Consider the following 15,375-nt stretch of genomic DNA (forward strand, 5'->3'; position numbering starts at 1 on the left):
AGAGCATATAGTTGGGCTTCATTTTTCATAATTCTTTGGGACACAATAGGCTTATTACAACTCTCCAGGAATGGAGTAGATAGACTATCATGGGAGAGCCGGGGTGATCCAAGAAACCTGAAATATATCTGGGCCATTACTGAAAACATTTGCCATTTAATAGCAATTCATTTTTAAGAAACCCATTCCAGGTTTGCTGGATTATCCATGATAGTCTATCATCTCCAGTCTCAGAGAGCTGAAATAAATCAGGTCCAATATATCAGCCTGGCATCCGCTCTCAAAGTTGTTTTCACATTCTATATGTGTCTAGATGAGTTACTATATATTTAGGTCTATGAATTTCCGTTCCTCTATTGCAGTCTGAAAGGGAGATTGGTCACACTTTCCATTATGCTAAGCTGTTTCATCTTTCCGCTACTGGTCACCAGATTACGCTTTTTTGTTAAATGTCTGTTATGGTGGCACCGGATTACATTAGTGAAAATTGTTTGAAAAAATCTGTATAAAGGCAACCCAATTCTTTATGTTTTATTATTTTATGTAAAAATAGTGTCAGCTTAACGAGCAAATAAGAAGTTCATAGCAACCTCAAAGATTATTATCCGCTCATTCACTGTAATGTGAAAGGTATTGGAAACTCCCATTGTTCTTTATTCTTCTGTTGAAGGCGGAGACCTGGGAGTAAATCCTATTTACATTGGTCAGTGTTGAGGCTTATACAAAAAAGAAGCAAATAGGCTCCCCTAGAGATCCCACCATTATGCACAGCTTATTTGCACACAATGCAAATCATCCATCAAGTCAGTGGCTGTTCTCTATGTTTCCACTCTGTTGTCATTGTTTTCATCTTCTCCTGCTATGCTTACGGTTTTGGAGCCTTCAAACGTCTTGACTGGCTAGTAAGGGGTGAAGTAAACTCACTTTGCTGCTTTTAGGCCGAACTCAGCAGAAGGTGTTTTGGTTTTCAGCAGACAGACCACTGCTTCCATACATAGAGCAACGGTCCTTCTCTACAGCAGAGAGGCTTTCCTTCTCTGGCTGTGGCTTCTTTTTTTTTAAAAGCTGTAATGAGCCAGGTTATAAAAGTTATGGTGATAACATGGCAGATCACCATGTTTGCCCTTGCTTTTTTTTATAGTCAATACTTTTAAAACTCCATATTTACCCTAAATTGTTGATTTAGAAGCCATTCACTTGAGTCTCTCATCACTTTTTCTAGCTGTGATGCCACATTTAAAGCATAACTAAACCCACGTCACTCACCTATCCATGTTCCATCCAGGATTTTTTGGCAGCCATGGAATGCTTTGACTGTATTTAGTATTTTCTTCTTATTTTATTAACAATATTAAACTCTCCAGCATGCAAAGTTTATTTATAGTTAAGGATTCAGAAAAAAAGCTTGTTATGGTTGGACGGTTTTAAAAATTGCATTTTTTTGTAACCTGAATATATTTTTACATTTAGATTTTCTATTGGTTGGACTTATTTGGGGTTTTGGGTCCTGGGTTTTTCTTATCAGCTTTGCTCTCAGTGGAAAAAAAAATGTTATCGGTTATGATTAGTCATTTGAGAAGCCTGCCCTGTTATTTTCAACATTCCGGTGATGCTGGGTATACTGTAAGATAGGCAGAAGGCTTATCAATGTGTATAATTTCCATCAGCGTATGCACACAAGCTGAAATCTTAGATCAGCCTGATAATACTATCTGCTTTGATCTGTTATACAGTCACAGTCAATCAGTCACATGCTTATCAAAATTAAATAAAAAAACAAAAAATAAATATAGTAAATGTCTTAGATCCCCAGAATCCTAAAACCGCAACCTATTTTGGGACAGGTAAAAAAAAACTAATAATGTGTGATCCAATTTATAACAAGTTATAACTTGGGAAAACAATTGATCCTCAAAAGCAATCAGATACTCCTTAGATCAGCCTTTCTCAATGGTAATAACATGGGGGAACACCTAAAATAACTTTGAGGTCTTCAGGGAACCCCTGCTATAATTACCATATCCACAGCTCACAGTACATTAGCGTGAAGGTAAGGGGGAAGAATGTCACTCTTACACTTAAACTGACCGGAGAGGCACAATCTGTTCAATGAACCCCCAGCAACCTCTGGAGGATCCTTAGGGTTACACCAGATTAGATTAACAATCTGTGGTATTCTTGTTTACAATTATTTTTTAGCCATTTACATTTTTTGTACTTTGCAGGTTACTTTTTAATATTTTGATGTTTTATAAATAACTGCTTGGTGACAGAGAAAGAAGGGAAATCCCCAAGGGTGATTAGAATTGAGTCATCCCAATGGTGTCTCTTTTTTCCAGCTCTAATAGTATCATATTACTGACGTTTGAAAGGCAATGCTGTACAGAGTTTACTTGTTAACACAAGAGGCAACCCGTGAAATGTTGAAATCAGTTTTCAGGCTGTGTTAAAATGTGCAATAACTCTAGATATAAAAATATTAAAATAATATGAAAGCAGACAGTGTCTATTAAAAGTACTAGAAAACTTTTATTATTTTTTTTAACTTGTTAAAAAGAAGTTCCCGTTCTGCCCATTCGGGACAAAGTGACAATGACGCTAGCTTAGCCTCAGACACCCTGTACACACCTTCTCAGTGCTCCTCTGCCCCAACATGGGGAAGTATATGATTCTTTCCTAGATTGCACTGCTGGGGCCTGTGTGAACAATCACCAGGCTGGATCAATATACAAGAGAGCGGAGAATCTCCAGGGGATCTCAAGGGTCATCAAGGTCTGACACAAACAGATAAGGGTATACTACTAGAGGAATGGAGAGGCGGAGGTGAGAAGGGAATGGGTTGACATTGGAAGGTAAAAGATATACTAGTTATGCCCAGATTGGGCAGAATGGCAGAGACTCTTTAACTAATCAATAAGCTTTTTGATTTGAATATAATTTGTATATTTTTTGAGAACCTGGAATTTTTTAAAGGCTCTCTCTAAAAATATATATAATTTGTTCCTCTATTAAAACATTTTCTTTCTCCTCCTGCAGGTCCACTCATGTCTCTTGAGTGTCAGAGCTGGAAAGGACGGCTGGTTCCAGCTATATAGCCCAGGGGGTGTCGCATGTGATGACGATGGTGAACTTTTTGCCAGTATGGTACGTGTCTGCAATAATGTGAGTTTAAATTTCTGCCCACTGCAAGCTTATTGTACCATGACTGTAATTTGTATGAATGTTTCAGGAAATCAAAAGATGTGTACTTTTTTTTTTACATTTAGAATCTAGAGAGGTATTATTACATTAGAGAGGAAAAAAGGGGGGGGGGGTTCTTTTTTAGGTAGAATAGATAAGGGTTTTTTATTATTCTTGTTCCTGCTGGAGACATTTACCTTTACTGTTAAATTGGGTGTTTTACTTACCTTCCCTCAGTTTCTGCTTTTGGCACCCGGGTGGGGTGAAATAATTTTTTTAAAAAGGTAATTAGGGTAATGTAGTTGTCGCCAAATCCTGCTGAGAAGATGCTACTATCAGCGTGCTGCAGTTTCTTCTCTAAAATTTGGAGCATTCACCGTTACCTGGGATCTCGTCAGCAGAAGGATTACAGTACCCCCTCCACAATGGTAGCCAAAGGAGAGCTGAGTATTATAAGAGAGATGCATCCTATATATCCCCTTCCATATAGATTTTATCATAAAAGTGTATGTTGTGGGGGTAACATAGGAATAAAACTTTGCAGAGTCGAAGGTTTGCTTCACAAATCTAAAAGAGACAGATAAAGCTGTAGTCAGAATGTGTTCCCACATTCTTTTTATGAAGTCTACCATTTTTTATGTGCTTCCATATTGCGGCACAGCCCCACCATAAGGTCATAAAGGAGCCTGTTACAAAACATCCGGGCCATTACAAATTCCAGGTATCTGAAGTGGGAACTGAGCAAAATGTTTTTCAGCAGAATTTACTGTACACCTATGAGACACTACAGCCTAAAATTTAATACACAGCAAGCTATCAAAAAGTGAGATATAGATGTAATGTTATTTTATAAAAGGGATAGCAAAGTACATTTTAGTAACTGCTACATATTTGTTTTTTTATGTGGATATATTTAATTCTTTTAGAATATTTTAGACCTAGAACATCATTAAGAAAATGACCCAGCAGACTAGAAATTTTCAACTTTCAGTACAGTTAGCTTTCTTCTAAACATGTTTGTTGTCTTTTGGCCTCAGGACTTTGCCAGTCTCTGACCTGGACTATGCATGCAGCAGATCAGAGCTCCTTATCTGTATATTGAAGCTTTTGGATCAGCATCAGTCTGCATATTTTTACCAGTAGAGGCTTCCTTTAGGACCACTACTATATTATCTAGGGAGCGGGATCTACTTTATGTGATGCAATCAAGCAGGAAGTTGGAATGCTTCAGTGTATTCCTTTGCATGTAAATATGATATCACTGAATTAAAAATATTTTACCCTGAGTCACCCCAGGATCCAATTATAGCAGCGTCTTGACTAGTGAGTAGTGTGTGAAAAAAGCTTCACAGACTCCTTAATGAAAGAAATGTTTGGCACAATCTATAGTTTTAATGAAGACCTCTCCTTAGCACAGATTCCATATAATACTGTCATGTAAATTATTATTCTGTTTATGATTAAACTACGATTGATTCAGTGAAAGAAACTTTTAATGCAATGAACATAATCTGTCCATACTCTTGAAGTGACTGTCACCTGATCTCTCACTTTCGGGGGAACCATGCCTAGGCAGGTTTTGTTAGAGGGATTTATTCCTCCCTTCTGTGTAATGACATCAACTGGAATGTTCGGCCAAGCTGAATGTTCATTGAACACTGACACCACCGAGGTGTTGGAGTATGCTATGTATCATGCCAGCAGATCTTCCCACACTCCAGTATTTGGAGGCACATTACATCTTCCAGGGAACATTCAGGAATTTCAATGTTACTTACTGTAGGCAGAAAATCTTTTTTGTCATTGCTGCAGAGATATGCTTTAGTAGAAAACACAAGCAATAGTCAAAGTAAACCTGTGCTTTAATAAACAACTTGTACAAAAATGTATCATGTGGATGCAAAGTCTGGATAATCTGTTGTAGCAAATTTAATATAGGTTAGCAAATTGCACCTTGCTTACTTTTGTGTCCCTGGGAAAGGGAGTAAAAAGAGATCTCTCCAATGGTAAAAAAAATAAGGGAGCTTAACTATGAATCTCTATCAAAGGCCCAGATAGAAGTATAAACCCAACAGGTGTTCTAATTTTTCCCAACTACAAAACCAGGCAAAAAAAAAGCTTTGGCTTGGTGTTCTTTTTAATTACGTTATCTCGTTGTACAGAATACAGTCTGTTTGCAAATCCATTTATTTATATGTACCCATTGATCAAGGAATTATGTGGATCTGAAGCAAATGCAAAAAGTATGAAACATTTATTTCACAAGGATTATATTATCTCACAGTGCACATATAGAAAAATATCCACCTGACACAAACTATTGCTCTATTACAGTTGACATGACAGATAGTGGACACACAATATTACCTGCAAATGCAGGTGTTTTCCAACCTCCACCAGCAGATAGAGAGAGGTATCCAAGCCGGTAAAAGAGATCCAGTACATCTGCAATTCATTTGATACCCTTGAATTATTGGAATTGGGGAAAATTTATATTCATTTACAACAGCAGTTCATACCAGAGGGAGAATGTCTCTCCTTTTAGCTGACTGGATGAAACTGCTGCTCTTTGCATACAAGTTAATTCATAGCTGTATTGCTGTCAGAGAGTCATCAGAGCTGCTTTCTACAAACTTGAGGAAAAGTGGAGAGGTTATCTAGCGATTCGCAGGATTTTAACTAAAACTGAAGGCTTGAATTTATTAAATACCATTCTGATGGGGCTGCAGAGGGATATAAAAAGTATTGTTTTAAATTTATTCTCTATGAACTCAAATTTCCCTATCTCCAGTTTTTAGGGAGGTGCCTGCTCCCACCAAGGGGTCTATTTACAAGGTATATATAAGTGAATCTTACATTCATTGAAACGATCTTTGGTAGAGAATCTTTCATGTGATTCTCCACCAGGGAATGTTTAAGTTGCTTCATAAATAGACCCCTATGGGTGTATATAGAGCTGCAGGATATGCACACTGTGCCCAGGTCTGTGCAAGTAAGCAGCATTCTTGTAGAGGAATGGGATATTTTTTCTGCAGTTGAGCAGAAGATATTTAAAAGTGGACCTAAGGAAGATCTTATCTGTTTTGTTCAAAACTTCAACATCAGGTTTTATTGTTGTTTTTGGAACATAATGGGACGTTCCCGCTTCCCCCCACTTGTGTGGTCTCAGAGTCTGGAATTAAAAGTAAAGCTCCCCAACAGAGACTTTGAAATAAAAACTTGACAGATGTTCTTCTTTTTCTCTGACCTACACAAAACTTAGTAAAGTTGTTACTTATGGTTATGTTTTTGGTGCTGTCTGTTTTCCCATTGATAGGTTTACTTTATACTTCATAGTCTGTCTGATTAGCATCAAACAAACAGCAGGGAACAAGAAACCAAATAGGGTGAAAAACAGCAAAAAAAATTTGACAGACAAGATTCTAATCGTTTCCTAATCCTTCTAAATATTTTAATTAGACTGTAACAGGGTTTAACAGTTTCAGGCCTCCAAATTTTAGTTAAAATTCTACTTATCCAATCATTTTCTAATTTGCAATAGAAACCTCTAACCAACGGCTTAGCTGCCATGGGTAACACACTTTTCCTGAAGATTTAATAAACCAGCTCCACAGAATAAGCAAGCGGCTGCAAGCAGAATGGACCTCATGAATTAAAGTGTCTGAAAAATTAGTATTGCCCATTGCAATCAAACTCATCCCATCTCTTACCTGCACGGCAGATAAGAAAGATGGCTCCTGGAAGGTTGCCATGGCCAATAACTCCTTTTGCTTCAAACCAAGTTTCAAAGACTTTTGGACATGAGGTCAATATATATTTGTATTGATGCAAAGCATCATTACACATTTAATCTATGCTCAGCAATAGTGAAGGCCACAGCTTATCGCTTTTCCTTTCCAGAATATGACAGCTGTAGTTTATATTAAGTTAGAGATCCACTTATCCAAACCTACAAAAAATATATTGTGTTGTGACATATTCAAGTTAAACCTCCTATAATTTCTCATGAGAATTCCTTTTACTTATTTTGGAGTTTGAACAGAAGTTTATGCTGCTTAAAAGCTAAAATCTACAGGTTTTATAATAAACCATCGTATGTGATGAATTAAATGCTTAGACTAAATTATATAAAGGTAAACTTGTCCCTTTAAAGGGTGAAGCATGCATGTCCCCACCGGTCTCTTAAAATATATTAAGTATTTGGTGACTGGCCAGCTAATTACCAGACCTGAAAGCAGTCTTATGGTGAGGGGGACTGTAGTATGTAGTCTACATTATCATATATGTATTTTTCACCTGATTACAAAAAGTGTTTGTACAAGGACCCTTATAACAGGGACCAGCTATTATTTTGTTAAGCTGAATATATAAAAATAATAAAAATAGAGACATTAAAGCAACCTGCTTTAGATTTACTTTATCATAGGATGAGTGTAAGAGCTGTACTTGGGTCATTGGGGTAGAACAGGTGTCCTAAAATGCCCATGTGGTGCCTGGTATCGAAGGAATTATTTTATAATGTGCTAATATTTGTTCCTTAATGTGGAATTTGTTGTAATACCAAATGCCCCATGCTTGCCATCTTGACCAGAAATTATATGACCAATGGGCCTGCCTCTGTGATGTGATGTTAAGTGATGGGAAGTCAAAGGGGGTATGGAGGATCAGTTTCATAAGAAAGGTCTTTTAAAATGTACTAAACAAAAGAGATGTATAGGTACAAACAAAAGACTTTTGTTGAAAGTAAGCCTACTATACAATCAAAACTACTACTAGAGTACGAAAACAAAAATAAATATATATATATATAGCAGCTACTGAATTGGAATTAGGTGGTGGTTAATTCATAGAGATATTAACATTAGGGTTTCTGAAGAATGATGAATGTTGATGTTGATCGAGTTGGTCATAGTAAATGTGGGAAGAGGTAAATCTCCCATACAGCACTGGAAGAATTACCAGGAATCTGGTATCTATTAACTGAAAGAGCAGTTCCAAAACTTCTATAATAAGGGTTATTGTTTCTTTGTGTATAGCATAAATAGTAGCTCTGGAGAAATTATTGAAATAAAAATGGAAGCTAAATCAGTGGCTTTGTTATTTTGTGTTGTGAAGGGTTTGTGGTTAGATGAGGCTGCTGGCAAACAAGTTACCTTTGAAGATATTACTAACATGGCCATATATCTTTTTTACATAATACCAATATTTTTTTGCTGATGCAATAATTTTAACAATACAATACATGACCATGTTGTGCATCGCCTATATGGTTAACTGAAAATGCTGCATCTCCTCTCTTATATTTTCTTACCATGCTGATCAACAGTGCATGATGTAAAATTTCCTACTGCAGCACTCATTACAGAAAGGAATGTAGAGTATTCTCTTCAGCTAGTACAAGTGGATGAATCAATCTGCGGTAACTACCCAGCCACCTGAACTCATGTACCAGCATCATGGAAAAGTGCAATGCTAAAATGTATTTAAGGATGATGGTAGAAAATCTCCACTGTAAGATTATGTATAGAAATATAAATATGGGAATTAAAAGGGTAACAAAAGCTATGATGTGATGAGAACACAGAGTCTCATTTGGGAGTCAAACTCTTACTCCTATCCAGCTTATACAACCAGCTTATACAAAATAGGTATTTCAGCTTTAGTTATATATCAACAGCTAGCTTCATGTACCTCCAGTAGAATCCAGTAGTTCCAATGACGTTCCCTTCTCACGGGCTAAAGAAGAATTTTTTAATGCAAGGGGGGTAGTGTAGCTAGCTATTACAATGAGAGATTAAAGGAGATTCCTTTCAGCCCAAAAGTGGGCATAGTTGGAGGAGCTGTTTTTAAAAAGGCCCTATAGCTACCAGGACAGCTGAAAAGCTTTACTTCATTTTAAATCATCCTAACTGCCCCTAACTAAAACAACTATGAAATCAATGGTCCTGATTTATTAAAGCTCTCCAAGACTGGAGAAGATAGACTATCATAGGTGAATCTGGGTGATTCAGCAAACCTAAAATGGATTCCTAAAAATAATTTGCTATTAGTTGGCAACTATTTTCAATCCTGGACCATTTCAGGTTTACTGGATCACCTATGATAGGATATTTTTTCCAGTCTTGAAGAGCTTTATTAATCAGGTCCTTTGTGTTTCTTAGGATGGGATCATATTTTGCAATACATCTAAAGGACTTACGTGGTTAAAAAGGGGGCAAGCTGTTAGTCACTCCCTGTCTGCCTTCACCACCCTGCAGAGGTAGTAAAAAACTTTTTAATGTTTGTGATGGCAGATCCCTTTAGGTCTATAAATATTAACTATTATTGTGTCTCAGTCTCCAAGCTGAGAGAATTTTTAATATTCAAAACAGCTGATCTCCTAAACCAGACACCCAGAATAATGTGTTGTTTGTTCCCACTGTGCTGTAGGCATGATGACTGATATATAAACACATAGGAAAAAAAGTTCCTGTTAGGACAGATTTGCTTGTTCATCACCTAGCCCTAGTCAGTGCTGATTTTCTAAAATGGAACAAACCTCGGCTAGAGTGGTTCATATATTTTATTTAGTATTTCACATGTATTTGACTGTTATAACTACAGCTACATTAAACCGTATAAACACAAGAGTTTATGTTTTTCTTTGTTAACTCGTCAGTCTGGATAAAACTAAAATTTAGTGAGAAGTGACTTATAAATCAAATTATAGTTTTAAAAAATAGTATTCAATTGACTGTTAAAATAGCAAGTTTTAAATATCTTGATGTTTTAACTATGCAAAGTATGGCCAGCTGATACAGTTTCTCTAGAATTTACAACTAAAGTAAGTGGAGCAGTGGAGACTCATTAGGGGCCACAGACTGCTGTACAGTGAACGTAGTTCTAATGCTGTGTGCAGTGGTCTTTAGATGCAACCACAGAAAGGGCAAGAGATCTACAACTGGGTTTTAAAGTAACATTTTGTGCTAAAATTTTATTATTACATAAAACACTCCAAAAGCCATATACTATATAAAATCCAGCTAATTTCGTTTATATTTAATTTATTGACTAGAGAAACTTAAAAAAGTTAGATATGGGGATCTCCAACTTTTCTAACTGTTGCTGAGCTTCCAACAAGCGAATCTCTCTTTATAAGAAGCAACACAGTTAATAAATTAACTTCTTGGAAGGAAGGAGGGGGTGCTATAGTTTCCTAGAAACAAGAACTAAACCAGAGGGAAAGTAATGCTTAATTGCACAATAGGAAAATTTTTCGATGACAATTAGTAGGAAGCCAATAATGGAAAAAAATACTGACCATGTTGTGCTTGAGGATTCTCTGTACAACTGGGGTAAAGACCTCAATGACCACCATGGAACGAGGGCGTTCTCTACAGTGCTGTAATAACAGAAACGTTAGGGGAGTGTTAATAAAAGAAACAGGACATAACAGTAAATTGTTTTTTTTTTATGCACATTTGGGTGAGAAATTTTTTTTGGATTACAGATTTAAAGTATATGTATAGGCAATAGATAAAACAGCCTGTAATAAGAAGAAACTAAAGATGAGCATTAAAAATGTGTGACCAGGCAGGGCTTTACTGCACAAAGAGACAAGCGATTCCCCTTCTGCAATAAGCATTCTTTCCTGCCTGATTGCTTTCTTCATCAGCGCATGCAAAGCTCAGTGTTGGTTGCCCGGATTCCCCTGCAATTGCCGGGACTGAATGAACTCCCATGTGCCTGCCTATATCTGTAACCTATTAACCTAAAATAATATGTATAAATGACAGACAAATAATGTATAAATGACACTTCCCTTATGTGTTATATTACTCATTTGGTAGAAAAAGTTAAAATCATTTTCTCTCTGCTCTTGTATCTAGTTCACTAGTTCACTAACCCTCCAAAAAGTCCAAAACACCCAACTACCGCCCATCAGCTACATGGAACATGGTAACCCTGGCAAAGCTGAACAGTTACATATTTGGTAAAAAAGCTGCATATAGATATGAAGCAGTACAATGTTTTATAATATGACACTGGAACTAATCATTTGATGACAGTAAATGTAGAACATCCTACTTCTAACAAATGAAAATAGAATGGCTTATCTAAATATCTACAGAACAGATTCAGATAAGGAGTTCAATAGAGTAATTCTGAACAAAACTGGAATTCTACTTGAATAATCCAGCTCTATCCCAAAGTGCTTTCTGATCAGATTGTCCATACCTTGCAAAAGAATTCACAAAGGTCAGGAGGAGGGTGGTTGTTTTCCAAAAGAGGAGCAATAGCCTGGAAAATAAAAGAAATATAGTGGTCAATGTAAAATTACAAAGTGTCTTAGTATGGCATCACTCATTCTTTGCAGTATAAGCATTATCCATGCTACTTAAGAAAGAAAAAATACTCACAATGAAGTTTCCTTGAGCACTATTGCTGGACAAGAAATCAGATTTATCCAGTGGATTGCAATTGCTAGAAATACTAACTAGTCAGTTGATTAGCACAGCCCCTGCATTGTTGAACATCATAGACCTCTCCTATTCTGAGATCGCCTATTTACGCACAGTACTGGAGTAATTCCTTTGCCCCTTCCTTTACCTTCATACATAACCTTTCCTATACCCGCCAGGGTAAATAAGACGGTAAATACTGTATTCATTTACAGCTTGGATTTGGGGCTGTTGATATCACATGCAAAATGGCAGCCCCCAGCAGCAGACTTCGGGCTTTTAGATTGACTATACTAAAGACATTTGTCGAAATGAATAGTCTAGCAAAAGAGGCTCTTTAAAGTGTATTACACTTTTAAAAAAATTTAATATCTTTTTTTTTTGTTTAGTAAATTGAAGGGCCATCAATGTTGTAGGATTTTATTGATGTTCTCAAAGCAGAGAAATATATGGCATGAAACAAATGATGAAGCTTAACTGGAACTCTCAGGAAGATTCTAACACAAGACTTTTACAGGGGAGCTTGCTAGCTTGATTAATAGAACAAAAACCTGATATAGACATGTACAAGCTTTTTCCCTTCTGATTGTGGGCTGCAGATGAGGTGAACCACAGGAAAGATAGGAGCTCCAGATCAGCCTTGTTTGATCATTCATAAAGATGGCACAACCTTCGTAATTTAGACCAACTTATGGACACTGATCTGTCCATTGTCAATCATAAACCTATCTACAATTAGTCAGCTGCTGAATTCACTACAGATTCACATCTGATTCAGCCACCTTATTGGACTGGTGATCAGACTTGGTCAGTAAAAGTCTTTTAAAAGTGTCTGTAAATATTTAAATTTGCCAAACCCAGAATAAAGTTTTCACACAGAATACTAAACCAGAAATGTCTAAACCATGGGAATGGTTGTAGGAACTCTTGTGTAATCATGTTCATATGAAACTGAATATTATTTGGATATTTAATATGTAATCATAAAGCAAGGTCTGCTCAAGGCAGCAGACACTTCAGTCAGACTAACAGTGCTTACTAGAAATTATAGTGTTTTTCCATCTAGCATTAACAGTACAACAAGTGACGATGCTTTACGAGCACAGAGATTTGTTTATTTCTTGTTTCTTTTAAACAACTGTCAAAGTTTCAGAAAACCTGAGCCACCTAATTTTTCCATAACCAAGCAACCAAATGTGCTTGTGTAAATATAACGAAGGTCTGCTTGCTCCATTATGATGTTATCAATTCACCAGAAGAAACCATCATTTTTCATAAGAGAGAAGGTGACTGTGCACATATCAATTGTTCTAGAGCTTGGCAGACACAATGTAAGAAAAAAAGCTTAGTAGGGAAATCTAGTTGGGGAAAGATTGCAACTGATTTCTTATTAAACATGGGGGATCGTAAAAAAACCCTAAAAACCTCACCTCTATTTAAAGACGAGCCCCTATCAGGTTATTTATGCTGTCAGAAAAGTCGCTCTGGTCACCAATGTACACAGAAATAAAAGTAAAGGTAAATCCAAAATCTGGCATAGCCACCCCAACAGACATTGAGGCTAAAACTTTTCACTGGAATACATGTTTCCATGACAGCTGTCTAAGAGTGGAATTCCCTTACATTGTAAAGTTATCCTCTCACTTCCTGTTGAGTCTACCAGTGAGGAAGTGAAGAAAAACTCTAAAACTCTATCCAAACTCTCACTTAAGTGGAAAACAATGTTTTAGCTTTAAATATACTTCAAGGTAAACCTGTGGCATGCGGTCTCTCGTTACACATATCTGAATAATTTCTCCATCTAGAAAACAGAAATGAGTGGCTTAAGAGCCACATTAGCCTTCTGGAATCCTCTAAACTTTACCTATCAATATTATATACTCAAAGGCTTTGGGTTCTGATTGTATTATAAATAAGCTGGTTTACTAACGTACGGTATATGATATGACGGTGTAAGTCAAAGGTTGGTACCTATTCTATTAAGATATAAAGCCAACGGGGTTTCTTTTTGGATACAGCCACTGGAACGGTAGTTCTTTTTGGATTTTTTAAAATACCTTTTCAAAGTTCGGAAAAACTTGGAACATGCGTACTGGTATTGCATATACTGGTCTTCCAACATTAAGGTGGTGATTGAAGCTCCCAATTGGATTTGCTCTTTTTATCAGAATAGAAGTGAATAATTACCCCATGGGACCAAGACCTTATGGAGAGCAGTAAAATAGTCTCTAAAATATGTTACAAATATTACACATTACATTACTTATGATAAAGTTACCCTGATATTACAGATTTACAGATATTTTCATTTTAATGAATTAAGCCAAAAATACTTAAGTCTGTAAACATCCAGCACATTCTTTCAGTTAAGCTAGTTTTAAAGTAATCCTCGGGGATCCTAGTGCTGAAACTCTAGAGGTCCCAAAAGAAACTTTAGCTTGTTGTATTTTGTTTTCAATATTCAAACGGTACATGAGAAAATTTTGTTCGTTGAACTGGCCAATCTTAAAGGAAATGTACTAGAGTAGACTTGTTTTCAAGGTATATTTGTACCACTTGGGAAAAAGTAAAGCCAAGGAAAATAAAAAAAAATAAAACAAATATTTGAGACAAGTATAGTAATAAAAAAGGAATGAAAAATGTTATATATTTAATTATCCAAGGCTTCACCCATCTGGAATTCCACCTCACTTTTATCTTTCCTAGTTTTTAAATGACATCTTACAACTCAACTTTCACTATGCATGGAACATTGAGGTCTAATTGCCTGCATAAAAAAGCGTTTGTATCAGAACTGCTTCCCTCCTCATACAAGTTAAATGGAATGCAAGAGGAGCTAAAGGGTCTGTGTTAACTGCCTTTGGGTTTCGGTGGTGATAAATTGACATAATTCAGAGATCAATATGGATTCACTGACAGGTGCCTTTGACCTGCTTCAAATGGGCTTGCATTCCTTTAGATTTGTATGGGAATACAAAACCCATAGGGGAAGTCACATGAAGTTCAAAATAAGGGCAAATACAGGTGAAGAGAACCTGTTAATAAACTATAAATGATCTAAGAAGCTGATCTCAAACTAATTTAGAAAGCAAGCGCAATGAGACTCTAAGCAAGCTGCATTGGCCAAATACATTTGCCAATTAACAAAAATCTAAAGTCCATTGACAAAGATTCCATTGGGCCTTTTCGTTGCTTTTTTCTTTCTTTTCTATTTTTTGATTATACTGAGACAAATACTAAGTAAGGATGAATCTAACATTTTAGGTTTCAACCAGAACCAAAAAAATGTTCCACTTACCACAATGATGCTTTCATGCTCCTGAGTGGTTAGATTACTATTCTGTAGTAAAAAAAACAGAGATAAAAAAAGTTGAAAGAAACAGAACTCACATAATGAAGTTGAAAGTATGTCACAAGCCATATACAAACGTCCATTGTATGGTTACCAAAAAGTTCAACAACTTAGGATAGCATTTTGAAAGTATTGCAACATTGCTATATAATATAAATAATATATAATATAATTACATATTATTTGTATGGACAAACACTAAACTACATCCTAATAATCAACAGAAAAAGAACTTATTACAAAGTAAGTACATAAAAAATATATATTTTTGAAAATTTGTGACAAAATATTAAACATTGGGCCTGATTTATATTTAAAGCTATCCAAGGCTAGAGAAATTACATTTTCATCAGCGATCCAGCTGATGAAGCTGATGAAGCTTTCATCAGCGATTTGATCCAG

The 15,375-nt window shown here is 36.2% G+C and overlaps 1 long non-coding RNA gene across 1 annotated transcript; it reads right to left on the reverse strand.

The window, feature by feature from the left end:
* Window positions 1-5,433: 5,433 nt before the first annotated feature.
* LOC140344846 (uncharacterized) lies at window positions 5,434-15,185 on the reverse strand. The gene is made up of 4 exons (XR_011923683.1): window positions 14,920-15,185; window positions 11,398-11,460; window positions 10,481-10,561; window positions 5,434-5,625 (listed from the first exon to the last, which is right to left on the reverse strand). It is a non-coding gene; the product is annotated as an uncharacterized lncRNA (long non-coding RNA).
* Window positions 15,186-15,375: the final 190 nt, after the last annotated feature.

The sequence above is a fragment of the Pyxicephalus adspersus genome, unplaced genomic scaffold (genome assembly GCF_032062135.1).
Source record: "Pyxicephalus adspersus unplaced genomic scaffold, UCB_Pads_2.0 Sca74, whole genome shotgun sequence".
Lineage (NCBI taxonomy): Eukaryota > Metazoa > Chordata > Amphibia > Anura > Pyxicephalidae > Pyxicephalus > Pyxicephalus adspersus.